Source organism: Mesoplodon mirus (assembly GCF_964341445.2).
Source record: "Mesoplodon mirus genome assembly, chromosome: 2".
Classification (NCBI taxonomy): domain Eukaryota; kingdom Metazoa; phylum Chordata; class Mammalia; order Artiodactyla; family Ziphiidae; genus Mesoplodon; species Mesoplodon mirus.
This window is the reverse complement of record NC_138977.1, coordinates 42,557,634-42,580,791: the sequence shown is the minus strand read 5'-3', so window position 1 is coordinate 42,580,791 and position 23,158 is coordinate 42,557,634. Positions and strand designations below refer to the sequence as shown.

Genomic DNA, 23,158 nt, shown 5'->3' with positions numbered 1-23,158 from the left:
TGGATTCTCAACCACTGAACCACCAGGGAAGCCCTACCCTTTTATAACTAGATAATGTGTCTCTCTGTTTCTAGTAATTTTTTTTTGCTCTAAAGTCTATTTTATGTGATATTAATAGAGCCACTCCTATTTGCCTTTGATTAATGTTTACATGATATATCTTTTTAATCCTTTTACTTCCAGGTGACCTATATTGTTACATTTAAAGTGAGTTTCTTTAGACAGTGTATAGTTAGTCCATGGTGTTTAATTCACTCTTCCAATCTTTGTCTTTTAATAAGTATATTAGACCATTTCATCTAATGTATGTATTGATATGTTGGTGTTTAAGTCTGCCATTTTATTTTTTGTTTCTTGTTTTCTTTTGCCCATATTCCTATGTATTTCTTGAACCTGTTTTAGACCTTGGTTTTCATTTATCTGTATTGTTTGTGTGTGTGTGTGTGTGTGTGTGTGTGTTAGTTTCTGCTTTATAACAAAGTGAATCAGTTATACATATACATATATCCCCATATCTCTTCCCTCTTGCATCTCCCTCCCTCCCACCCTCCCTATCCCACCCTTCTAGCTGGTCACAAAGCACAAAGCTGATCTCCCTGTGCTATGCTACTGCTTCCCACTAGCTATTTTACATTTGGGAGTGTATATATGTCTATATATACACTACCACACTCACACTTTGTCCCAGCTTACCCTTCCCCCTCCCTGTGTCTCCAGGTCCCTTCTCTAGTACGTCTGTGTCTTTATTACCGTCTTGCCCCTAGGTTCTTCATGACCATATTTTTTCTTTTTTTTAGATTCCATATATATGTGTTAGCGTACAGTATTTGTTTTTCTCTTTCTGACTAACTTCACTCTGTATGACAGACTCTAGGTCCATCAACCTCACTACAAATAACTTAATTTCATTTCGTTTTATGGCTGAGTAATATTCTCTTGTATAAATGTGCCACATCTTCTTTATCCATTCATCTGTTGATGGCCACTTAGGTTGCTTCCATGTCCTGGCTATTGTAAATAGAGCTGCAATGAACATTGTGGTACATGAATCTTTTTGAATTATGGTTTTCTCAGGGTATATGCCCAGTAGTGGGATTGCTGGGTCATAGGGTAATTATATCTTTAGTTTTTTAAGGACTCTCCATACTGTTCTCCATAGTGGCTGTATCAATTTACATTCCCACCAACAGTGCAAGAAGATTCCCTTTTTTCCACACCCTCTCCAGCATTTATTGTTTGTAGATTTTTTGATGATGGCCATTCTGACTGCTGTGAGATGATATTGCATTGCAGTTTTGACTTGCATTTCTCTAATGATTAATGACATTGAGCCTCCTTTCATGTGTTTTTTGACAATCTGTATATCTTCTTTGTAGAAATGTCTATTTACGTCTTCTGCCCATTTTTGGATTAGGTTGTCTGTTTTTTTTGATATTGAGCTGCATGAGCTGCTTGTAAATTTTGGAGATTAATCCTTTGTCAGTTGCTTCATTTGCAAATATTTCCTCCCATTCTGAGGGTTGTCTTTTCATTTTGTTTATGGTTTCCTTTGCTATGCAAAAGCTTTTAAGTTTCATTAGGTCCCATTTGTTTATTTTTGTTTTTATTTCCATTTCTCTAGGAGGTGGGTCAAAAAGGATCTTTCTGTGATTTATGTCATAGAGTGTTCTGCCTATGTTTTCCTCTAAGAGTTTGATAGTTTCTGGCCTTACATTTAGGTCTTTAATCCATTTTGAGTTTATTTTTGTGTATGGTGTTAGGGAGTCTTCTAATTTCATTCCTTTACATATAGCTGTCCAGTTTTCCCAGCATCACTTATTGAAGAGGCTGTCTTTTCTTCATTGTATATTCTTGCCTCCTTTGTCAAAGATAAGGTGACCATATGTGTGTGGGTTTATCTCTGGGCTTTCTATCCTGTTCCATTGATCTATGTTTCTGTTTTTGTTCCAGTACCATACTGTCTTGATTACTGTAGCTTTGTAGTATAGTCAGAAGTCTGGGAGCCTGATTCCTCTAGCTCCATTTTTATTTCTCAAGATTGCTTTGGCTACTTGGAGTCTTTTGTGTTTCCATACAAATTGTGAAATTTTTTGTTCTAGTTCTGCGAAAAATGCCAGTGGTAGTTTGATAGGGATTGCATTGAATCTGTAGATTGCTTTGTGTAGCAGAGTCATCTTCACAGTGTTGATTCTTCCAATCCAAGAACATGGTATATCTCTCCATCTATTTGTATCATCTTTAATTTCTTTCATCAGTGTCTTATAATTTTCTGCATACAGGTCTTTTGTCTCCTTAGGTAGGTTTATTCTTAGGTATTTTATTTTATTTTTTTGTTGCAATGGTAAATGGGAGTGTTTTCTTAATTTCACTTTCAGATTTTTCATCATTATTGTATAGGAATGCAAGAGATTTCTGTGCATTAATTTTGAATCCTGAAACTTTACCAAATTCATTGATTAACTCTAATAGTTTTCTGATGGCATCTTTAGGATTCTCTATGTATAGTATCATGTCATCTGCAAACAGTGACAGCTTTACTTCTTCTTTTCTGATTTGTAATCCTTTTATTTCCTTTTCTTCTCTGATTGCTGTGGCTAAAACTTCCAAAACTACGTTGAATAATAGTGATGAGAATGGGCAAACTTGTCTTGTTCCTGATCTTAGTGGAAATGCTTTTGGTTTTTCACCATTGAGGACGATGTTGGCTGTGGGTTTGTCATATATGGCCTTTATTATGTTGAGGTAATTTCCCTCTGCCTACTTTCTGGAGGGTTTTTATCATAAATGGGTGTTGAATTTTGTCAAAAGCTTTCTCTGCATCTATTGAGATGATCATATGGTTTTTCTCCTTCAATTTTTTAATATGTTGTATCACATTGATTGATTTGTGTATATTGAAGAATCCTTGCATTCCTGGGGTAAACCCCACTTGATCATGCTGTATGATCCTTTTAATGTGCTGTTGGATACTGCTTGCCAGTATTCTGTTGAGGATTTTTGCATCTATATTCATCAGTGATATTGGTCTGTAGTTTTCTTTTTTTGTGACATCTTTGTCTTGTTTTGGTAGCAAGGTGATGGTGGCCTTGTAGAATGAGTTTGGGAGTGTTCCCTTCTCTCCATTTTTTTACAGGAGTTTGAGAAGGACAGGTGTTAGCTTTTCTCTGAATGTGTGATAGAATTCGCCTGTGAAGACATCTGGTCCTTTTGTTTGTTGGAAGATTTTTAATCACAATGTTAATTTCAGTGCTTGTGACTGGTCTGTTTTTATTTTCTATTTCTTCCTGGTTCAGTTTCAGAAGGTTGTGCATTTCTAAGAATTTGTCCTTTTCTTCCAGCTTGTCCATTTTATTGGCATATAGTTGCTTGATGTAATCTCTCATGATCCTTTGTATTTCTGCTGTGTCAGTTCTTACTTCCCCTTTTTCATTTCTAATTCTATTGATTTGAGTCTTCTTCTTCTTTTTTTTTTTTTTTGTGGTATGTGGGCCTCTCACTGCTGTGGGCTCTCCCATTGTGGAGCACAGGCTCCAGATGTGCAGGCTCAGCAGCCATGCTTCACAGGCCGAAGCGCTCCGTGGCATGTGGGATCCTCCCAGACTGGGACATGAACCCGTGTCCCCTGCATCGGCAGACGGATTCTCAACCATTGCACCACCAGGGGAGCCCCTCCCTTTTTTTCTTGATTAGTCTGGCTAATGGTTTATCAATTTTGTTTATCTTCTTAAAGAAGCAGCTTTTAGTTTTATTGATCTTTGCTATCATTACCTTCATTTCTTTTTCATTTATTTCTCATCTGATCTTTATGATTTCTTTCCTTCTGCTAACTTTGGTTTTTTTTTGTTGTTGTTGTTCTTCTTTCTCTAATTGCTTTAGGTGTAAGGTTAGGTTGTTTATTTGAGATGTTTCTTGTTTCTTAAGGTAGGATTGCATTGCTATAAAATTTCCTCTTAGAACTGCTTTTGCTGTTTCCCATAGGCTTTGGGTCATCATGTTTTCATTGTCATTTGTTTGTAGGTATTTTTTGATTTCCTCTTTGCTTTCTTCAGTGATCTCTTGGTTATTAAGCAGTGTATTGTTTAGCCTCCATGTGTTTGTATTTTTTTTTTTTTACAGTTTTTTTTCCTGTAATTGATATCTAGTCTCATAGCACTCTGGTCAGAAAAGATACTTGATATGATTTCAATTTTTCTTAAAATAACCAAAGCTTGACTTGTGACCCAAGATATGATCTATCCTGGAGAATGTTCCATGAGCACTTGAGAAGAAAGTGTATCCTGCTGTTTTTGAATGGAATGTCCTGTAAATATCAATTAAGTCCATCTTGTTTAATGTATCATTTAAAGCTTGTGTTTCTTCATTTATTTTCATTTTGGATGATCTGTCCATTGGTGAAAGTGGGGTGTTAAAGTCCCCTACTATGATTGTGTTACTGTCGATTTCCCCATTTTTTGCTGTTAGTATTTGCCTTATGTATTGAAGTGCTCCTATGTTGGGTGCATAAGTATTTACAATTATTATATCTTCTTCTTGGATTGATCCCTTGATCATTATGTAGTGTCCTTCTCTGTCTCTTGTAATAATCTTTGTTTTAAAGTCTATTTTTTCTGATATGAGAATTGCTACTCCAGCTTTCTTTTGATTTCCATTTGCATGGAATATCTTTTTCCATCCCCTCACTTTCAGTCTGTATGTGTCCCTAGGTCTGAAGTGGGTCTCTTGTAGACAGCATATATATGGGTCTTGTTTTTGTATCCATTCAGCCAGTCTATGTCTTTTGGTTGGAGCATTTATTCCATTTACATGCAAGGTAACTACTGATATATATGTTCCTATTACCATTTCCTTAATTGTTTTGGGTTTGTTATTTCAGGTCTTTTCCTTGTCTTGTGTTTCCTGCCTAGAGAAGTTCCTTTAGCATTTGTTGGATAGCTGGTTTGGTGGTGCTGAATTCTCTTAGCTTTTGCTTGTCTGTAAAGGTTTTAATTTCTCTGTAAAATCTGAGTGAGATCCTTGCTGGGTAGAGTAATCTTGGTTGTAAGTTTTTCTCCTTCATGACTTTAAATATATCCTGCCACACGCTTCTGGCTTGCAGAATTTCTGCTGAAAGATCAGCTGTTAACCTTATGGGGATTCCCTTGTGTGTTATTTGTTGTTTTTCCCTTGCTACTTTTAATATTTTTTCTTTGTATTTAATTTTTGGTAGTTTGATTAATATGTGTCTTGCTGTGTTTCTCCTTGGATTTATCCTGTATGGGACTCTATGCACTTCCTGGACTTGATTGACTATTTCCTTTACCTTATTAGGGAAGTTTTCAACTCTTCAAATATTTTCTCAGTCCCTTTGTTTTTCTCTTCTTCTTCTGGTACCCCTATAATTCGAATGTTAGTGCTTTTAGTATTGTCGCAGCAGTCTCTGAGACTCTCCTCAATTGTTTTCTTTCATTTTTGTTTATTCTGCTCTTCAGGAGTTATTTCCACTATTTTATCTTCCAGGTCACTTATCCGTTCTTCTGCCTCAGTTATTCTGCTATTGATCCCTTCTAGAGAATTTTAAATTTCATTTATTGTGTTGTTCATGATTCTTTATTTGCTCTTTAGTTCTTCTAGGTCCTTGTTAAGCATTTCTTGTATTTTCTTCATTCTTTTTCCAAGATATTGGATCATATTTACTATCATTATTCTGAATTCTTTTTCAGGTAGACTGCCTATTTCCTCTTCATTTGTTAGGTCTGGTGGGTTTTTACCTTGCTCCTTCATCTGCTCTGTGTTTCTTTGTCTTCTCATTTTGCTTAGCTTACTGTGTTTGGGGTCTCCTTTTTGCAGCTTGCATGTTCATAGTTCCCGTTGTTTTTGGTGTCTGCCCCTAATGGCTAAGGTTGGTTCAGTGGGTTGTGTAGGCTTCCTGGTGGAGGGGACTAGTGCCTGTGTTCTGGTGGATGAGGCTGGATCTTGTCTTTCTAGTGGGCAGGTCCATATCTGGTGGTGTGTTTTGGGTTGTCTGTGACCTTATTATGATTTTAGGCAGCTTCTCTGCTAATGGGTGGGGTTGTATTCCTGTCTTCCCAGTTGTTTGGCATGGGTGTCCAGCATCTCTATTGTTTTTGGTGTGTCTTTTTGCATAGCTTTTTGGCGGTTGCACTAGATTACTTATATTGATATATACATAATTTATCCCAATCTGTGACTATTATCATTTTTCTCTTTTGAGTTAAATATAGAAGGCTTACCTACTGTTTAATCATTTTATTTTCCTTTGTTTAGTACATAATTGTTTTAAATCTCTCCTCTACATACATTTAATCAATCAGACAGTGTTACAATTTTTGCTTCAACCATCAGTTACCTAATTGTTCATTTACCTCTTCCTTGTTTCACTCTAGCTTAACGACCACTCATCTGCCCCACTTATTACTTATAAAATATAAATCAGAGATAAAGTGCTGTAGATGGGGTAATATCAGTGCCACCCTGCTGAGTGCAGGGACTACAGAATAGTCTCCCTCCTCAGTCAGGGGTAAGGTATGGGAATAGGGTCAAGTTCATTGGCCAGTCACGCAATATTTTAGTTCTTGTCATTTTTGTTTTCATTAAGTTTCTTTCTGATTTTGTTTGGGTTACGAATGGTAAGAAATTTGGAATCCTTATTGAAAAAAGTGCAAAATGTGTCTGAAAACCAAATATAACATTTAAAAAATTAGTTTCTGTTTCTCAATATCTGTATCCTTGCTTCAGGATTCCTGCTAATACACACAGTGTCTGTGAAAAGTAGAGGAAAACACTCTCACTGGGGGAAGAATTGTAAAAAGGTGCCATTTTTAGGGCTGCTCTAGCCCCACAATATGTGGGCTGAATTTTCTACCCTCACCCTCTTAGTAGGGTCCCTCTCTGCTGGGCTCAACCTGCCTCACTGCTACCTGTGAACCTGCCTTACCTCTCTGAATTTCTCTCATGTTTTGATCTAAAGAAATTTTCTAAGAAATCTGCTCAGATATATTATTTTTCTTTTATTCTGATATCTTGGTTTCTTTCAAGAGGAATAAAATGTATATTAAATGTAGATTTATTTCTATTCAAAATTCAGTATTAATAAAAGCAATTGTAGCTCTTACCACACCCATCATAAGTAATTTCCAACAACAGGTAACAGGTGTTTTGAGGAAAATGGGACTTCATGGTCAAAAAAAGTTGAGAAAATGGTACATAATCTATCCCATTTTTGTATATTTATATAGTAACAACTCTCAAAAGTTATGTAGTAAAGAAATTCTTGCTTAACTTTGTTTAATCTAGCATTTAACTATATAATTCTACATAACTAAATAATACAAATTTATTTAACTACAGACTTCCTCTCCAATATATTTCATTTTATTTTGCTTTGCATATCACCAATTAATAAGTTTTAGTCTATTAAAGACTATTAAAACCAATTTGAGCTTGGGAAATATAAGTTAAAAATAATTTATTTGGTTTCTACAATATGTGGGATGTTATACTACGAACTGATATAACTAATCTTTTTTGGCTTTTTAAAGTTAATAACAAATCTGTAACTTTACTGTCATCTCCTCTATAGGAAGTTCTCTTAATCTGCATCTTATGGACCTTTTCAGGTTCCAATGAATGGCATGAACAGTCCCCAAATTGGGTTTGATATTTTGTGTAAGATGTGAACATTTCTGTAGAAAGGGCTCATTGTTTTAAAATTCAGTCTTCAAAGAGTTTGTTTCTCTTGTAAGATTAAGACCTACTCTTCTATAAGAGGTAGTTACCACCATTAGTGTAGTTTTTCCTTTCCCAAATCAAGGTACTGCATTAAACAGCAATTTGTGTATCTAAACAAGATATAAAGATACATTATAATATATGGGTGAAGGCATTTAGGACATTTTGTTTTTATTTCAACTACCTATAATGATTATAACTTGTATAAATGGGCAGGGGAAGTCACACACTTTATGTTTTTATATTAAATAGCAGATTCAAAAATTTTTTTCATTGTTGCTTTAGTTTCCTAATGTGTTTTTTTGTGTGTTTATATTTATTCACAAATGGCTATTAAATAGCGACTAGTTGCCATATATTAGATATTATGAAATAAAAAGAAGAATCATCCGGTGATTTTAAGGGATAAGTCTTCATTTGAACTTTACATTTCTTGGACAATAATTAGTAAGGGTAATATGCTAGAGAGCAGGCCATTGCAGAAGGTGTTCTCCCCCCCACAAAAAAAACAACAACAGAAATTGAAGGGATGCATTTTTAACAGTTTGTTGAACAGCTAAACTTACTCCTGTTTTGTTACTTCAGGCACCTGTTCTGATGCTATTCCTTGGCTCTGTATCACAGAACTTCTCATTAATGACTGTCCTTTTATTTCCAGTTTGATTCTTAATTCCATAAAATTTCTATTTTCATTCTTCCACTATTCCTATCCATCCAACATCTTTTTATAAAAAGTCTATTTTATATTGAAAACAGGCAGGGACCATTTTTTATCTGTATTCTATAAAGTGATGCGGGCAGGATTTAGATCCCAGTGTGTAATTTTAATAATTTAAGTGATCTGCCTGGGAATGGGGAATGGCTGAGTGTGCAAAATCTGAAACCTTGACCTTAATAGCATCATGTTTGAAAAAGCTGAATTAATTACTCAAAGAAAATAATGTACAAATGTAGTAACATATGAAGAAACTGTTTACTTGGGAGAAAAATGAATTAATTATGGTAAAAAATTTTCAGCAGAAACAACACTGCATTCTTTTAAAGTGAAATCATGAATAGAGGTAAACTAATATTTCCGGAATTACTGACACTCCATGTACAACGTGTGTATTTTTCTTGGCCTTAAATTTTTTTTTCCACTAAATCAGATTCATTGCATTTGGCAAGATTTTCAGAAATAGCATGAGGTTATTTGGGGGATGAGTATTTGACATGTTCACACAATGTACAGTTCAGGGTTCAAAGTTGAAATCACAGCACTGTTTTTCTTGACAAGAATTCTCTCTGGCAAATTGCCTAGGAAAATTCTGGTAGGTTTCCTTGCATCCCACCCAATTTTCAACTAATATTGTAAAATCAGTCATCAACTGGGACTAACTAATTGCTCTAGAGTTATTTATCTGAATAAGATGACTCTCCATTAGACTTGTTGAAACAATAGGACACATTTAATTGAAAGACCCAAATATTATTTTGCGTAAAAATTGGTGAGAAAATATATGTTGAATTTGTATCTTTGATAATATGACAATTATATTATTGGTAAGTTATAGAAATATCTATATATCTCAGGATAAAATCTAAGTAGGAACTTCTTAGAAATGTTTCTGCTCTAACTGCATTTAATGACATGTTACTGTTGTACTCTTACTATGACATCAGCATTTTCACTTGTTAATTTATTTTGGTGGCTATAGTGCTGAAATTTTATGTCATTTTGAACTATAGACTCTGCCTCATGGAAAATATTATAGTGGTATTCAGAGAGTATAGACTCAGATTGGCTATTATAGTGTGAGTATGAAATTTGATTTTAAGAGTGTGAGCATGTTGCTGAATCCAAGTTTGTGTGACTGACTCACAGTAAGGCCAAACAAACCGAAATGTCAGAATTTGGAGCTGAGAAAGGTATATTGTGAGGGCCAAGCAAGGAGAACAGGCAACTCATGCTAAAAGAACCCAAACTCCATGATGGTTTTCGGGAAAGAGGTTTTTTTTTTTTCTTTTTTTCTTTTTTTCAGCATATTATGCTTTATTATTTCAAGACAGGTGAAAACACAACTGAAATGCAAAAAAGATTTGTACAGTATATGGAGAAGGTGCTGTGCTGGATCGAACATCTCATGAGTGGTTTGTGAAGTTCCATGCTGGAGATTTCTCGCTGGACAATGCTCCATGGTCAGGAAGACCAGCTGAAGTTGATAGCAAACAAATTGAGACCTTAACTGAGAACAATCAATGTTATACCACACTGGAGATAGCCAACATACTCAAAATATCCAAATCAAGCGTTGAGGAAAGAGGTTTTAAAGGCAGAATTTGGGGTGCAGACTGCAGGGTGTGTGATTTTCTTCTGATTGGTTGGCAGTGAGGTAACAGGGCAGTGCTCCAGGGATCTTGTGCTCAGCCTGAAGTTACCATCCTCCACCTGGGTGGAGTCCTTATTTCCTGCAGAAGAACTCAAAGATAGTTAGGTACATCCCTTGAGGAGGAGCTAGGACCTTATTACTGCACTATTGTTTGACTGCTTTTCCTTTATTTCTGCATTCCTTCACTTCCCTGCTTAGTAACTGTTTGAATCTGACCTTTGAAACTCAGGAAAGGTTTAGGAGGCTGAAGTCTTTTCCCTACAAATGAAAGTGGGGACATGAAAAGGCTTTTGTACCTGGGAGGAACCCACAGGGTCCTGCTTGATTTCAAGCAGGCTGTGAAATGTTGAACAACTAATGTAATTCTAATGGAGTTCTTCAGTGTCTTCCAATAGAATTAAATATTGCTTTTTGAAAGAAGTTGATTTGGGATTAAGAGCTGTAATTTGTAATGTGTCATTGCAAAACATTATGTAAAATGGCCATGTTTGTAAATATGCAAGGTTTAGGTAAAATAAGTAATTTGGATGCTAAAGCAAAAATTAGGGATGCAAAATTTTTTTGTTATTTCCAAGTTTTCTTTCCTGTATACTATCAACTCTCTGCATTTTGTAGTTAAATTGGTGCTGTGTAGAACCTGAAGCTTTATAGCAAAGTTCTACTTTTTTCTATCTAACAATGTTTACAAGCATTTCACCATCATAAAACATTTTTCACTTTATATTTTATTTTTATGTTTATATTCACAACAGAGATTCATTCATTTATTAATATGCATTTATTGAACATGAATTATGTACCAGACACTGTTCTAGTCCCTCAGAATTTACTAATGACTAAGACAAGAACAAACTTCCTACCATAATGATGTTTACATTATAGCAGGAGAGAAGACAATAAACAAACAAGTCCAATGGCTAATTCTTAGTTCTCATCTTTGTTGGCTTACAGAAGCATTCAACAGAGCTGATCTTTTTCAATAGTTTGCAACACTTTACTTAGTTTTGGGATTTCCCCAGGTTTTCTTCTCTGTCTGTTCATTCTCTATTTCCTTTGCTGGTTCCTCCTCATCTTCTTGATTTCTTAATATTGACATGCTCCAGGGCTGTCCTTGAACTTCTTCTTCTCCTTGTCTTCTTTGCATCCTTGATGATTGTATTTATTAGCATGGCTTTAAATACACTCTCTACTCTGACAACTGCCTACTCATTAGTCTCCAACTTAGACCTCTCCCTGGATCTCCAGTTTCACTATGGAATCGTTCACTCCATATATCTTCTTTAATATCTGATACACATAAAGTCCTGATTGTACCTTCCAGATTGGCTTGTCCTGCAGGCTTTTCCATTTTAGTAAATGGTAACCCCAGCCAAAAATCTAAGAGCTATCGTTCACTTCTCTTTCTCCTCTAACACATCTCTAGTCCATTGTCTTTTTGATCTCATTACCCCTCATTTTCCCAACTCCAGCCATTCTAGCTTCCATGCTGTTCCTCCAGTACACCTTATATGGTTCAGCCCGAGGGCCTTCTGCTGGAAATCTCATCTCCCAGATTTACTCATGACACACTCCCTCACATCCTTCAGGTTTGTTCCCAAACTCACTTCTGTGAAACCTTCCCTGACCTATCTATTGAAAAATTATACACCCCTTATTTAAGTTCCTTCCTAAGTTTTTCTTTATTACATTTACCCCTGTCTAACATACTATGTATTTTACTTCCTTTGTACTTCTGCTAGCTCCTCTCCTGCTAGAATGTGAGCTCCATGGGAAGGAAATTTCATGTTTTGCTCTGTACCTGGAATGGTATCTGGCAGGTGGTAAGTCCTCAGTGAAATGTGGGGCTCCAGAACAGAGGAACCACATCTCTGCAGGGTTTTCCTCCCTCCTTCTTTCCTCACCATTTCCCCTCCTTCCCTTATTCCTTCCCTCTTTCTCTCCCTTCCTTCCTCCCTTCCCTGGCACCCTTCCTCTTCCTTCTCTTTCTTCATTGTTCTTAATAGGCTTGGAGAAGCTGCTGAGTTAAAGCCAGTTTTCTATTTCTGGCTCTCTGTTTGGATTGGCAGTCACTTGGTTATGTGGGAAATCTGTGCCTAGTCTTCCTGAGGTGTACGCTGCCTGGGCATCATAGAAGCCTCTTCATCTTCAAGGTCATGGCCTATTTTTTTTTTTTGTTTTGCTAATTGCTTTATAACCACAACAAACTAGTACAGAGTATGCCCTGTACAAAGCAACACATTAAAGATCGAGGTGTTCCCTTGGGCAAAGCTAAAGATTTCAGTCTGTGGTATTTGGAATTTAGGCTACAGTCCTTGTTTTTGGATGGATCATTGGGTGTGTGGCACAGTCCATGCTTTTAACCAGATTTGAACAGGAGAATGGCCACTTGGCCCAGGTAGAAGTAGATGAAGTGTTTGGTTTCATGTGTCACATAAGTACTGAAGTTCCTCCCCACAATGCAGTGCCAGGTGGGGTTCTACTTCTTGTCAAACTCCTTCTTGATATGGGCAGCAATGTCCTTCTCTATATTTCTCCAGTGCCTGAGTAGCACACTCCACCAAGTCCTGTTGCATCTCCTCCAACATATCGGCATTTTTGATCACGGCCTTTCGGTCACACATGGTTACCAAAGAGCAGCGGCTGGCCTACTGCAACGGTCTCCTGGGGGAGAGGCTGGCAAGGCTCAGACCCTTAGAGAGGAGGGGTCCCTACTGAAGCCATGGCACATCTATCAGGGTCACAGCCTATTAACCCTATAATTTGAATTCTGCTCCTGGCAGCTCAGCAGTCATTGAATGCCATTGATATGTGGCTGCAAACGTTCTGCTTGGGGAGTGGCTTGTTCTTCTAGTGAGTGTCTGAGCTGCTGCCCACCATCGTGGCTCTGGATAACCCTCCTTTAGCACCTCCTATGCTACTGTGCTACATTCACAGACTTATTTATTTTTCTCCATGGCAGTAAATTGTAAGCTCTATGAGAATAGGAACAGTTTTGGAATAGCAAGGCCTAGGACACTGCCTTGGTCATGAAAATAAATATTTGTTGAATAAAGGAAGGAATGTCTAAATTACACTTATAGATAGAAAAATCTAAAAACAAATAAAGATGACAACTATTTTATGATGATAAAATATTGGTAATAAGCACATAGTTTTTTCCTTCATTTGTTTTATCTATGCTATTTCTAAAAAAAGTCTTTGTCGTTTTTTGGCACAAAGTTTCCAATTCTTATACAGTGTACACCCTATTTTTAATATACTTTCATTCATGTTAATGGGAATCTGGAGCTGGATGAAGAGGAATAAGTGTGCCTAGCTTGCCATCTTTCCCAGAATATTTTCACCAATGTTTATGTTTTTTAATAAATGTGTTGTAATGAAAAATACTTCTCAGCTTTTTACTCACCTTATATGCTTGATAGAGCAATAAATGACTTTGTCCACTCTCAAAGAATAAAAATTTATTCTCATCAAGGAGACTTAAAAAAAAAAATCTGTTCTTTGTGTGACAAGGCAGGTCTTGAGCAGTTGCTTCCTGCACCTATTGTCCTTAATTTTTTCTGTTCATCTCTTCATTCCCAAATATGCAAAACTACAGAGAAAAAAAGTTATAAAAGGCTAAAGATATGTGATTTCTCCTAAGGTGTTATTCTGTAGGAACATCTGGGTGTGTCATGTACCTGAGTGATTATAAAACAAACATTTTATATATGTTTGAAAACAGGTCATTCCCCTTAATGTGTGCACAGCCTTCTAAATAATATATCCCTATAGTCTATAGCAATGCATTCCTAAAAAATAATCCATGGTGATAACTAAATGCTGCTTCTAGGAATGGAAGAATAGAAAAGAGAAAGATTTGTGAAAGAATGAGAATAGTTTACCTCATTGAAAGTACTGGTTCAAGTTCTTCTTTTCTCTGTTTCTCAAAACTACAAATGAATTATTTCATTCTTCGTATGTAGGCACAAATAGCTTTGATGGTTATAAAGAAATAGTTCATGCATTTGTCATTGATTTAAATTACTTGAAAACCATTCCAATTTTAAGCAAATAATTACATGTCACAATTTCATGCTAAATATGTTGTTACTTTTTACTAAAATCTTAAGTGTAAGATTCAGTATAATATAAAAATTACATAAATAAATACCAATTAATTCATTTGCTCTTAGAGTAACCATCTTACTCAGGGTGAGTTAAAAAAAGGATACCCAATTTTTATCTTATTTGAAATTATAAAATTATTTTAAGAAAAATTTTGGAAGTTTTATTTTTCTGTATAATCATTGGGAATTGTGTAGAAAATTTCTTTATTATATTTATTATTTATATATTATTATTATTTTATATGTTTATTAGATGTGTATAGTGCTTCACGTTGCCAGTATCATCAAGTAAAATGCTGCCAACTCCTTCCATATGTCATGCCTTTTTTAAATATGTCTTTGGTGTCTACACAGTCATGGCCTCATTGCAGGGATTCAGTAAATATTTGTTGCTTAGTCCATTCATTCATTCTTTCATTCAACAATTATTTATCAAATGCCTATTATGTATCAGATATTTAATGCAAAAGGTAAACTAAATTTACATTTATTTATATCAAAATTTATATTTTGGATGTTATACCTTGGAAAATATTCTATAAACATCATTAGGTGAGCAGTTATTCCTAAAATAATGTTCTATTCACCTTAGTTCTTATTGTTATAAATACTGGTTCACAAAACACTATGTTAGATCCCAATAATGTCACTTATTTTAAGGCTGTAGCAAGGACATTTTTTGCTCCCTGATATCCATGATCCTCTTCTCCTATAATGAAAGGACTCTTGTTTTGTAGCAGGACATGTGGCTACAGAGTAAGCACTGCATTTTCTAAGCTGCCTTGGAGGTGATGTGTGCGGTTTCCAGATTTTCCTTAAAGGATGAAGAGCTGGCCCTCTGCCACCTTTTCCTCATCCTGCTGCTTTGAAAAGTGTTTGTGGTGATGGATCATCTTGTACCATGTGGATAAGAACAGTATCTGAGGGATGACAGAGTTACGTGATAGAAAAAGCCTGGGTCCCCCATAAAATCCCTAGACTATCATTTCCATACTGTAATGTGAAAGGAATAAACCTCTATTTTCTTTTTCTTTTTTTTTTTTTTTTTTGCGGTACGCGGGCCTCTCACTGTTGTGGCCTCTCCTGTTGCGGAGCACAGGCTCTGGACGTGCAGGCTCAGTGGCCATGGCCCACGGGCCCAGCCACTCCGCGGCATGTGGGATCCTCCTTTACCAGGGCACGAACCCTTGTCCCCTGCATCGGCAGGCGGACTCTCAACCACTGTGCCACCAGGGAAGCCCTATTTTCTTTATGGACTGTATTTGAATCTCTGTTATGAATTTCCTAAGACAGACTTTGGTACCAGAAATGGGGTGCATGAAGTGGCATAACCTAGATCTGTGGCATAATATGTTTAGCACTTGGGAGGCAGGAAGCACAGACACAGATATTGGAAGTTGAAAAGCTGGTTGATCCCTGATATGCTGAGGCAAAGCATTGATATAACTGTTGATTACAGTATTTCAGAAGGCAGATTAAATGGTGACGGAGGCCATACATAACATTAGGGGAAATCACTGGAAAGCTGCAGGATCTTCATGTGTGTTGGCAGCTTCTTGCTCTTCCAGCAAAATCCTACGACAGAGATGAACTCAGGCTAGAGTTAACCAGTCTTCAAGCAGAGGTGGAAGGGCATATAGTTCTGTTAAGAAAGGCTCTTTGTGCCAGGTTAGCAAAATAATTTCACTGAGAGTCCTATAATTTGAGGCCTTTTGAGGGTTGAAAAAGTCAACTCCTTCTGTATTCCAAACCAAAGCAATTATAGCTGGTAGCTTCAAAGCCACTGCCTTACTTACTAGGAGATAAATTCAATGTCCTGCCAGATTTGGGAGCCAGACGAGAAGCAAAATCAAATTAAGAGTATTGCTTTTCCACCCAAACAAAATGGTTTAGATAGCCTGGATGTAGCTTCCATCCAGAGAGGGGGTAAGGAAAGCACACAGGGTAATAAGGAAAAGACAAGCATCTTCAGCCTTAAAGAGTACATCTAGATTAAATCTTTGGCTATAGTTACTTACATATGGAACTAATCCAAAACAAATTGCCTGGAAGCTTGCTAAGGTTTTGAGGGAATTGTATGGCTACAGAACAACAACATAGCCTGCAAAAGCCTGTAATTGTTCAACCCTTTAGAAAATTCCTGAGCTGCCAAATCTGGACCAGCAAGGAGAAGGCTACAAAAATATCGCAGTCTCCAAGAAGAGCAATCTTTGTACCACCTGCTTGATTCATGGCAAGGGAGGACAAAAGTTAGGAAAGCACCCACCCGGGGATAGAACCAAAGGCTTTGGAAGAAAGTGTACATTTCTTCCAGGAAAGCGGAATCAGGGCCTTCCAGATGAGACTAATCCATTGTTGGTTCATGGAATATTTGTAACGCCTACCTAGTAGGATTTGATTATTGCCATGGCCCAGAGACTGCTATAAGTTTCCCAATCCCTCTTTGCTCAATAGGGGCAGTTTAGTTTGCAATATCTACTTCTTCACAAGCCATGAGTATTGAGTGTATGGGGACAGATAAACTTGTTTTAGTTTGTAGGTTGCCAAATCATGAGGCTCCACATCCATGATTAATGAAGGGAAAGGGCTATACATCATCCAGAGGGGAGACTTTTAGCTGGGTACAGTAACCAGTGGGACTTCAGAATTTTCTCCCTTGTGGAGGTGATCAATGTATTCTATGTGAAGGAGAGAGATTGTGATGGATATTTGGGTTGCCACATGAATAGACTGTGGCAAATAATGCTAGTTGTATTTAAATGTCCATTCTCTCATTTAACAGAGACACAGGCATACCTCTGAGATGTTGCAGGTTCAATTTTAAACCACCACAATAAAGGGAGTATCACAGTTAAGTGAGATACACAATTTTTTTTTGTTTCCCAGTGTATATGAGTTATGTTTATACCATACCATAGTGTATTAAATGTGGAATAGCATTATGTCTAAGAAAACAACGTCCATGCCTTAATTAAAAAATACTTTATTGCTAAAAAATGCTAACCATCACCTGAGCCTTCAGTTGAGTCATAGTAGTTACATTAAAGATCACTGATTTCAGATCATCACAACAAATATAATAATAATGAAAAAATTTGAAATATTGTGAGAGTTAACCAAACTGTGACACAGAGACATGAAACGAGCAAATACTGTTGGAAAAGTGGCACCAATAGACTTGCTCCTTGCAGGGTTGCCACAAACCTTCAATTTGTAGAAAACAATAACTGTGAAGTGTAATAAAGAGAAGCACAACAAAACAAGGTATGCCTGTTAAGCCCCTGATTTTTGGCTATGTGCAGGACTGCCAAAAATAAAGTTTTTTTACCTTCCTTGTAGTTAGGTGTGGCCACATGACTAATATCTAATGGATGTAAGGAGACTTTGTGGGTGCAGAATCTGGGATGTTTTTAAAAGGCAAGTGTGTTGCATTTCTGTCACCCTTCCTCTATCCCATTTTTTTGAACACAAATGAGGTAGTGAGCTATCTTGGCACAAGAACAAGGATGATTTTGATGGAAAGGTAGACCAATAAGATAGAAGGAGCTTTTGTCCTTGGGTAACTTTGTGTAGCAGAGCTCCCATACTAGTTATGTATTGCTTCCCTTAAGAATATTTCACAAGGGAGAAGTAAACTTTTATTACATTAAAAGGGTTGATATTTGGGTCTTGTATCAGTCAGATATTGCTGCATAACAAACAATATAAAAATTTCAGTGACATACAAAAATAATCATTTATTTCTTGCTCATGATTTTATGAATTGGTTGGAACAGTTCTATTTCATACTTCAGGTAGAATGGTAAATTCTGCTTCATATTCTCATACTTCTCCTAAGATCATATGAGTGTGTATACTGTTTGTAGCTAATAGTTATGAGAGCCAGGTAAATGATTGTAGTGAACTGTTCTACATAATAGTGAACTATTATGCATTTATGAATATCATGTAGGTGAAAGAGAAGTTGAATGATGGTTTTGAGTTTTGAAGGTGTAATTTAGTACTGTATTGAGTGGAAGTAAATTACTATATCAGTGCTAATGCTAGTGTAGCTATACAAAAATCCTGTTATTTTGCCATCTCTCTATCTAGAACTGTGTAAAGGCCTGGTATTTTACCCTACTTGCACACTAATAAGTTAGCCTGCTATAGTTTTATAGATGCTGACGGGAGACAAGACTCTTGGGTCAGAGATGATGAACAATTTATTATTCACAGCATTAGCAGCAGCCAGAAAATCAGCATTTTTTTGCACCTGTTTTCTGGGCTCCAGCTGCCATAAGGAAACACAAAGAGGGTGAGCTGATACCTGCACACTCTATGGGTTGCATTACAGAGAAGAATCCAGAGCATACTGAGCCCAGATTTTTTATTAATGGGTAGTAAGCATCCTGCCTTTTGCTACAGAGGGGAGACAATGTCTTTATCTTCCAAAGTTTTAAACAAATGTGTCTCTTACTGCAGAGCAAATACCACATCTTCCAAGGCTGTTCACGATACAGACATACTTGAAACGATCTTCTGGAATAAAGGACAGTCAGTATCCCTACTAGCAACGGGTGTAGAAATGAGAGATCCATGGAGAACTGTCTCCCAAACTGCTTTTGCCAAAGTCATTAGTGACATTCTAATTTTTGTTCTAACATGTACTTTTGTTTGCTTATCTAACTTCATCTCTTACAGCTTATGGCTCTATTGTCATTTTACCCATTCTGGTTTAATTACACCATTTTCTCTAGGCTTTCTTCTTACTCCTTTGACTTTTTATTCATTCTTTCTTCATTTATCAAATATGTTTTGAGCACTTCGTATGCTCCAGGTAGTCTTGTAGGCACTGAGAAGGGAACAATACAGAAAAAGCACCTTTGCTTTCATGAAACTTGCAGTCTAGTAGGGGAAGTCAGATAATAAGTGAGATCAATTAAATGACATATAATATTTTAGGTGGTGGCAAGTACTAAGGAGAAAATTAATGCAAGGTAAAGGAATAGAGGAATAGGAAGATTCCAGTGGGTTGCCATTTGAGAACAAAGGCTTTACTGAGAAAGTAACATTTGAATAAAAATCTGAAATAAGTGAGCAAACCTTGAGGCTGTTTGGGCCCTATTTGAGGGTGGATGGAGGAGATCTAGGGAAAGCCAACAGGAAATGCAAGGCCTTGAGCCCATAGTGGGCCTTGTGTGTCTGAGGAATAGCAGGAAGTGTCCTATTACTTATCCGTTTATTGTTCAGCTTCCAAAGGTCATCCTAACTCTGACAATATAAACTTAAATTTTTTCTACAAATTTATGGTTTTATGTGTGTGAGTGTGTGTGTGTGTGTGTGTGTGAGAGAGAGAGAGAGAGAGAGAGAGAGAGAGAGAGAGAGACATGCTTCATCCATTTGTAAGAGTTAAGGTAGAGAATTTTCCAAAAGGTTATCTAGTTTTTCTAAGATAATTTATTGAGTAATCTTTTCCTTTCTCCATTGATTTGAAATGTTACCTTTGTCATTTAAAGAATGAAAATAAATTCTTATCTGAATTAAACTTTTTTTTTTACTTTCTTCTGTTGCATTCATCTGTCTATCAATTTTTAAAATTCATTAAGAAGCTATTTTAATTATATGACTTCTTTTAGAAATTTCTAGACTTTCCTCCTTATTTTTCCAATTGAAATGTATAATCCCTATGTCTGATTTCAACATTTTCTTGGTATTTTAATTTATATTGCACTTAATAGATGACAGATAGATAAATAGATAAATGAATACAGCAACTGGGTCATCCCATACAAGAAAGTTATTTGTTTATTAATTTATTTAAATATTCTTTTATACTCCTCAATAGATCTTTAAGGTACAATAATGTGTCTTTTTGGTTATTGGGTTTATACTTAGGCCTTTTTTTTCCCAATTGTGTTTAGGTGTTAGTAACATTGAACATAATAGAGAAAAACACATCTCTGGACCCAATTTTAACAGTTAATATGCTTTATTGTCAGCCTCAGGTAATTCTTAGAATTCAAGTTGCCATTATTTTGTTTATTATTCTAATGAAATTATGACATATCCAGTATAGAAAGTATAGAAAATTATCAAACATATTTCTAAGTGAGAGTTTTGGTGTTCTGGGCTTTGCGTATATAACAATGATGAGGCAGTTACTGATCCTGTGACAGAAACATACCCCAAGTGATCATCTAATCTTCTGTCTCCCCCTGGATAGAGCTAAATTAAAAACATCAGGCAAAGCAGCTTAATGTACTTATTGGAGATTTAGGTCAAGACAAGAAGATCCACATATTCCTCTGGTACAGTCTGCAAAGCATAGAGTAATTTTGCAGATGGTCTTATATCCCAGTGGGGCGAAGACATACCACCTGCATTTTTCTATTTTGTTTTGATTTTTAGTCAAAGTTTGCATGATGGCATGGAGACTATCCCACTCACTTTCCTACCATAGTCTGATTATTATTTGTCATGATGTTTATCAGTAAAGTTCTTTGTTTTGTGGGTACAAGTAAAATATTCAGTTTTTATTAAGATTTATTTTCCTCTGAATTTTCACAATGAAATTGTTTCATGCTTAATTTTATTATTTTTATAATAAAAACATAATTACTTTTTAAATTATCTCCAGCTTCATTCTTGGTTTCCTTATTTCCTTATTGGCTACTGATATTAACAATTAGCCAAGCCTGATTCTTGATGCAATTTCACAATTTTTTTCATGTAGAGGTAGAAAAGGTTTACTTCTAAAAGTAAATAAATGAAAATAATTTAATAATTTTATTAAACATGATTGTGTGTCTTACTGGATTCAGAAATCTATTTATTAAAAACATTTAAAATAATGATCATAATTGATAATTATAGTTTTTGAATTTTCCAGGATTACAATTAAATTAAATAATTTATAATATTTTCTACTTTGCTAACCATGTGCTTAGCTATCAAGTTTTCAATCCGTTTTGTTTTGTATAATTTCTAAGAATGCCAACATCTAAAAAACACTGACAAACTTATCTTCTGAAGCTAGAAAGTCCCACAGTCTCCTTCAGTATTTTATTTTTAATTCAATTCAATACTTATAGATATTAATTTTTCACCAAAATGTACAACTTCTTTCTCAAAGCTGGAAGGTTACTGATTCATAAGGTAGATTACCTTGTTACTAATTCAAATAGCTTTTTGGTCCCCCCCAAATTTCTCTCTTCCTCTTCTCTTCTCTCTTCCTCTTCCCACATGTCTTACTTGCCTGGAAAAGATATGCAATAAAGCAGTGGAGCAAAGTACATTATGCTGGCACAAAATTTTAAAAAACCCATTATTTTGAGATTGCTTATAACAGCAAATCAAGCCCAAGAAGCTAGTTTTAGAATTAAGTCCTAGTGCTAGAAAAAGAGACACCTCACATAACTGCAAACCTTTAATTTTACCAGCCTATATAAAAACTTATCAATACTGTATTTGATACCAAAGAGGGGAAGAGAATAAAAAAGTTGCCTTTTCAAACAATGCTCTTAGTAAATACATTGACATTCATATCAAATGAGAGACAATATGAATCCAGAAGAATAGTACATCATAAAGTTTTCATTACACGTGGATGATTCCACAGAAGTAATATACTTATATCATACAGCTTGGAATCCCTGAAGACAAATGCTTGGAAGAATATTATTTGCTCCAAAGAAGCTCTATATCAAACATCTGAGAATAAAATGTTCAAAGTGGTAAAGGGATACTTGAAACCAATAACATACTAAGGAAGCACTCACCAAAATATCTTTGGGCATTGAAGGTTATGTTAGGTTGTAGGAAAACATGAGATTTACATCAAAAGTTCTTTTTAAACGCTAGAATTCAAAAATACATTATTTAATTAACATTAGATATGTTTACATATGTCAGTGTTTGTCCATAGATTTACAGTCCATATTAAAAGATGTTATTAAAATGGTGATCGCTAATAAAAAATGAGGGTAATATATATATATAATGGTAATTAAATCCAAGCTGTTAAAATATCTTTTTCATCTTTATTCAAAGAAATATGATCAGAACACAATTTCATACTGAAGTGCATTGGTTCTTCAAGGAGAGTTAGGCAAGAATTTATAAAATTATTGATGAATTGTGTGTGTGTGTGTGTGTGTGTGTGAAAGAGAGAGAGAGAGAGAGAGATGGAGTGTAAGGAAGAGGAGGGGCTGGTTTCTTTGCATATTTTTAAAAGGCATTGTTGTTGGCTTTCAAAATAGTGCATTTTGTACTTTTTCATCTTCCAAGGAGCTTAATTAAAGTATTTTAACAGGTACTGATAGAGTTAATGGAAAAATCTGAATCCTGAACATTTAAGATGAGCAAAGCAACATCTGTGTAGGACTGAGGAAAATCTTTAATATTTTTAAATACTTGAAGGTTTAAAGTCAGCCTTACCACCAGACTGTTCACTGTTAAATTTGTCCCACACAAAAAAGAGGAAAGACATTTTAAAGGGCTGATTGCTCCCGTGAAATATTGATATAATTTAAACAGAATTATCTGAATTCTGATAATGTTGTAAGAAAGCAATTGAAATACAAGCAACGTATATTCATTTGATACCACCTACCTGTGTGAACAAAATTTGTTATTAATATCACTATGAAAAATTTAAGGAGATCATCACTAAAAAGTCTTGATAAGGATTTGTGTATAGCTATTTCGAACATAAAACCATATACTAAAGCATTATATCCACAGATGAAATTTCATGTTTCTTATTAAAAGTTAGAAACCATTTTTTTGGAAAGTGCATTTATAGTCGATATTTTAAATCTTCCCTAATACTTTGTACTTTATTTATATTATAATCATAAAATGCAAAGGAAATTTAATACTTTTTTCCTCTAAGTCTTATATAGATGCTCCCAGAGTCAGTTTTGTGACAATTTTATTTCTATGTGTGTCATGAATAAAAGGCTGTGAGTC

The 23,158-nt window shown here is 35.6% G+C and overlaps 1 protein-coding gene and 1 pseudogene across 3 annotated transcripts in view; one reads left to right on the top strand and one right to left on the bottom strand.

The window, feature by feature from the left end:
- CFAP299 (cilia and flagella associated protein 299) overlaps positions 1 to 23,158 on the top strand; it is a gene marked incomplete at its 5' end in the record, with an annotated part of 640,567 nt that overhangs the window by 65,927 nt on the left and 551,482 nt on the right. The gene's annotated exons all lie outside the window — the stretch shown is intronic.
- On the bottom strand, positions 12,074 to 12,792 carry LOC309792380 (dynein light chain 1, cytoplasmic-like; annotated as a pseudogene). Its single transcript has one exon. The product of its transcript is annotated as a dynein light chain 1, cytoplasmic-like (transcript).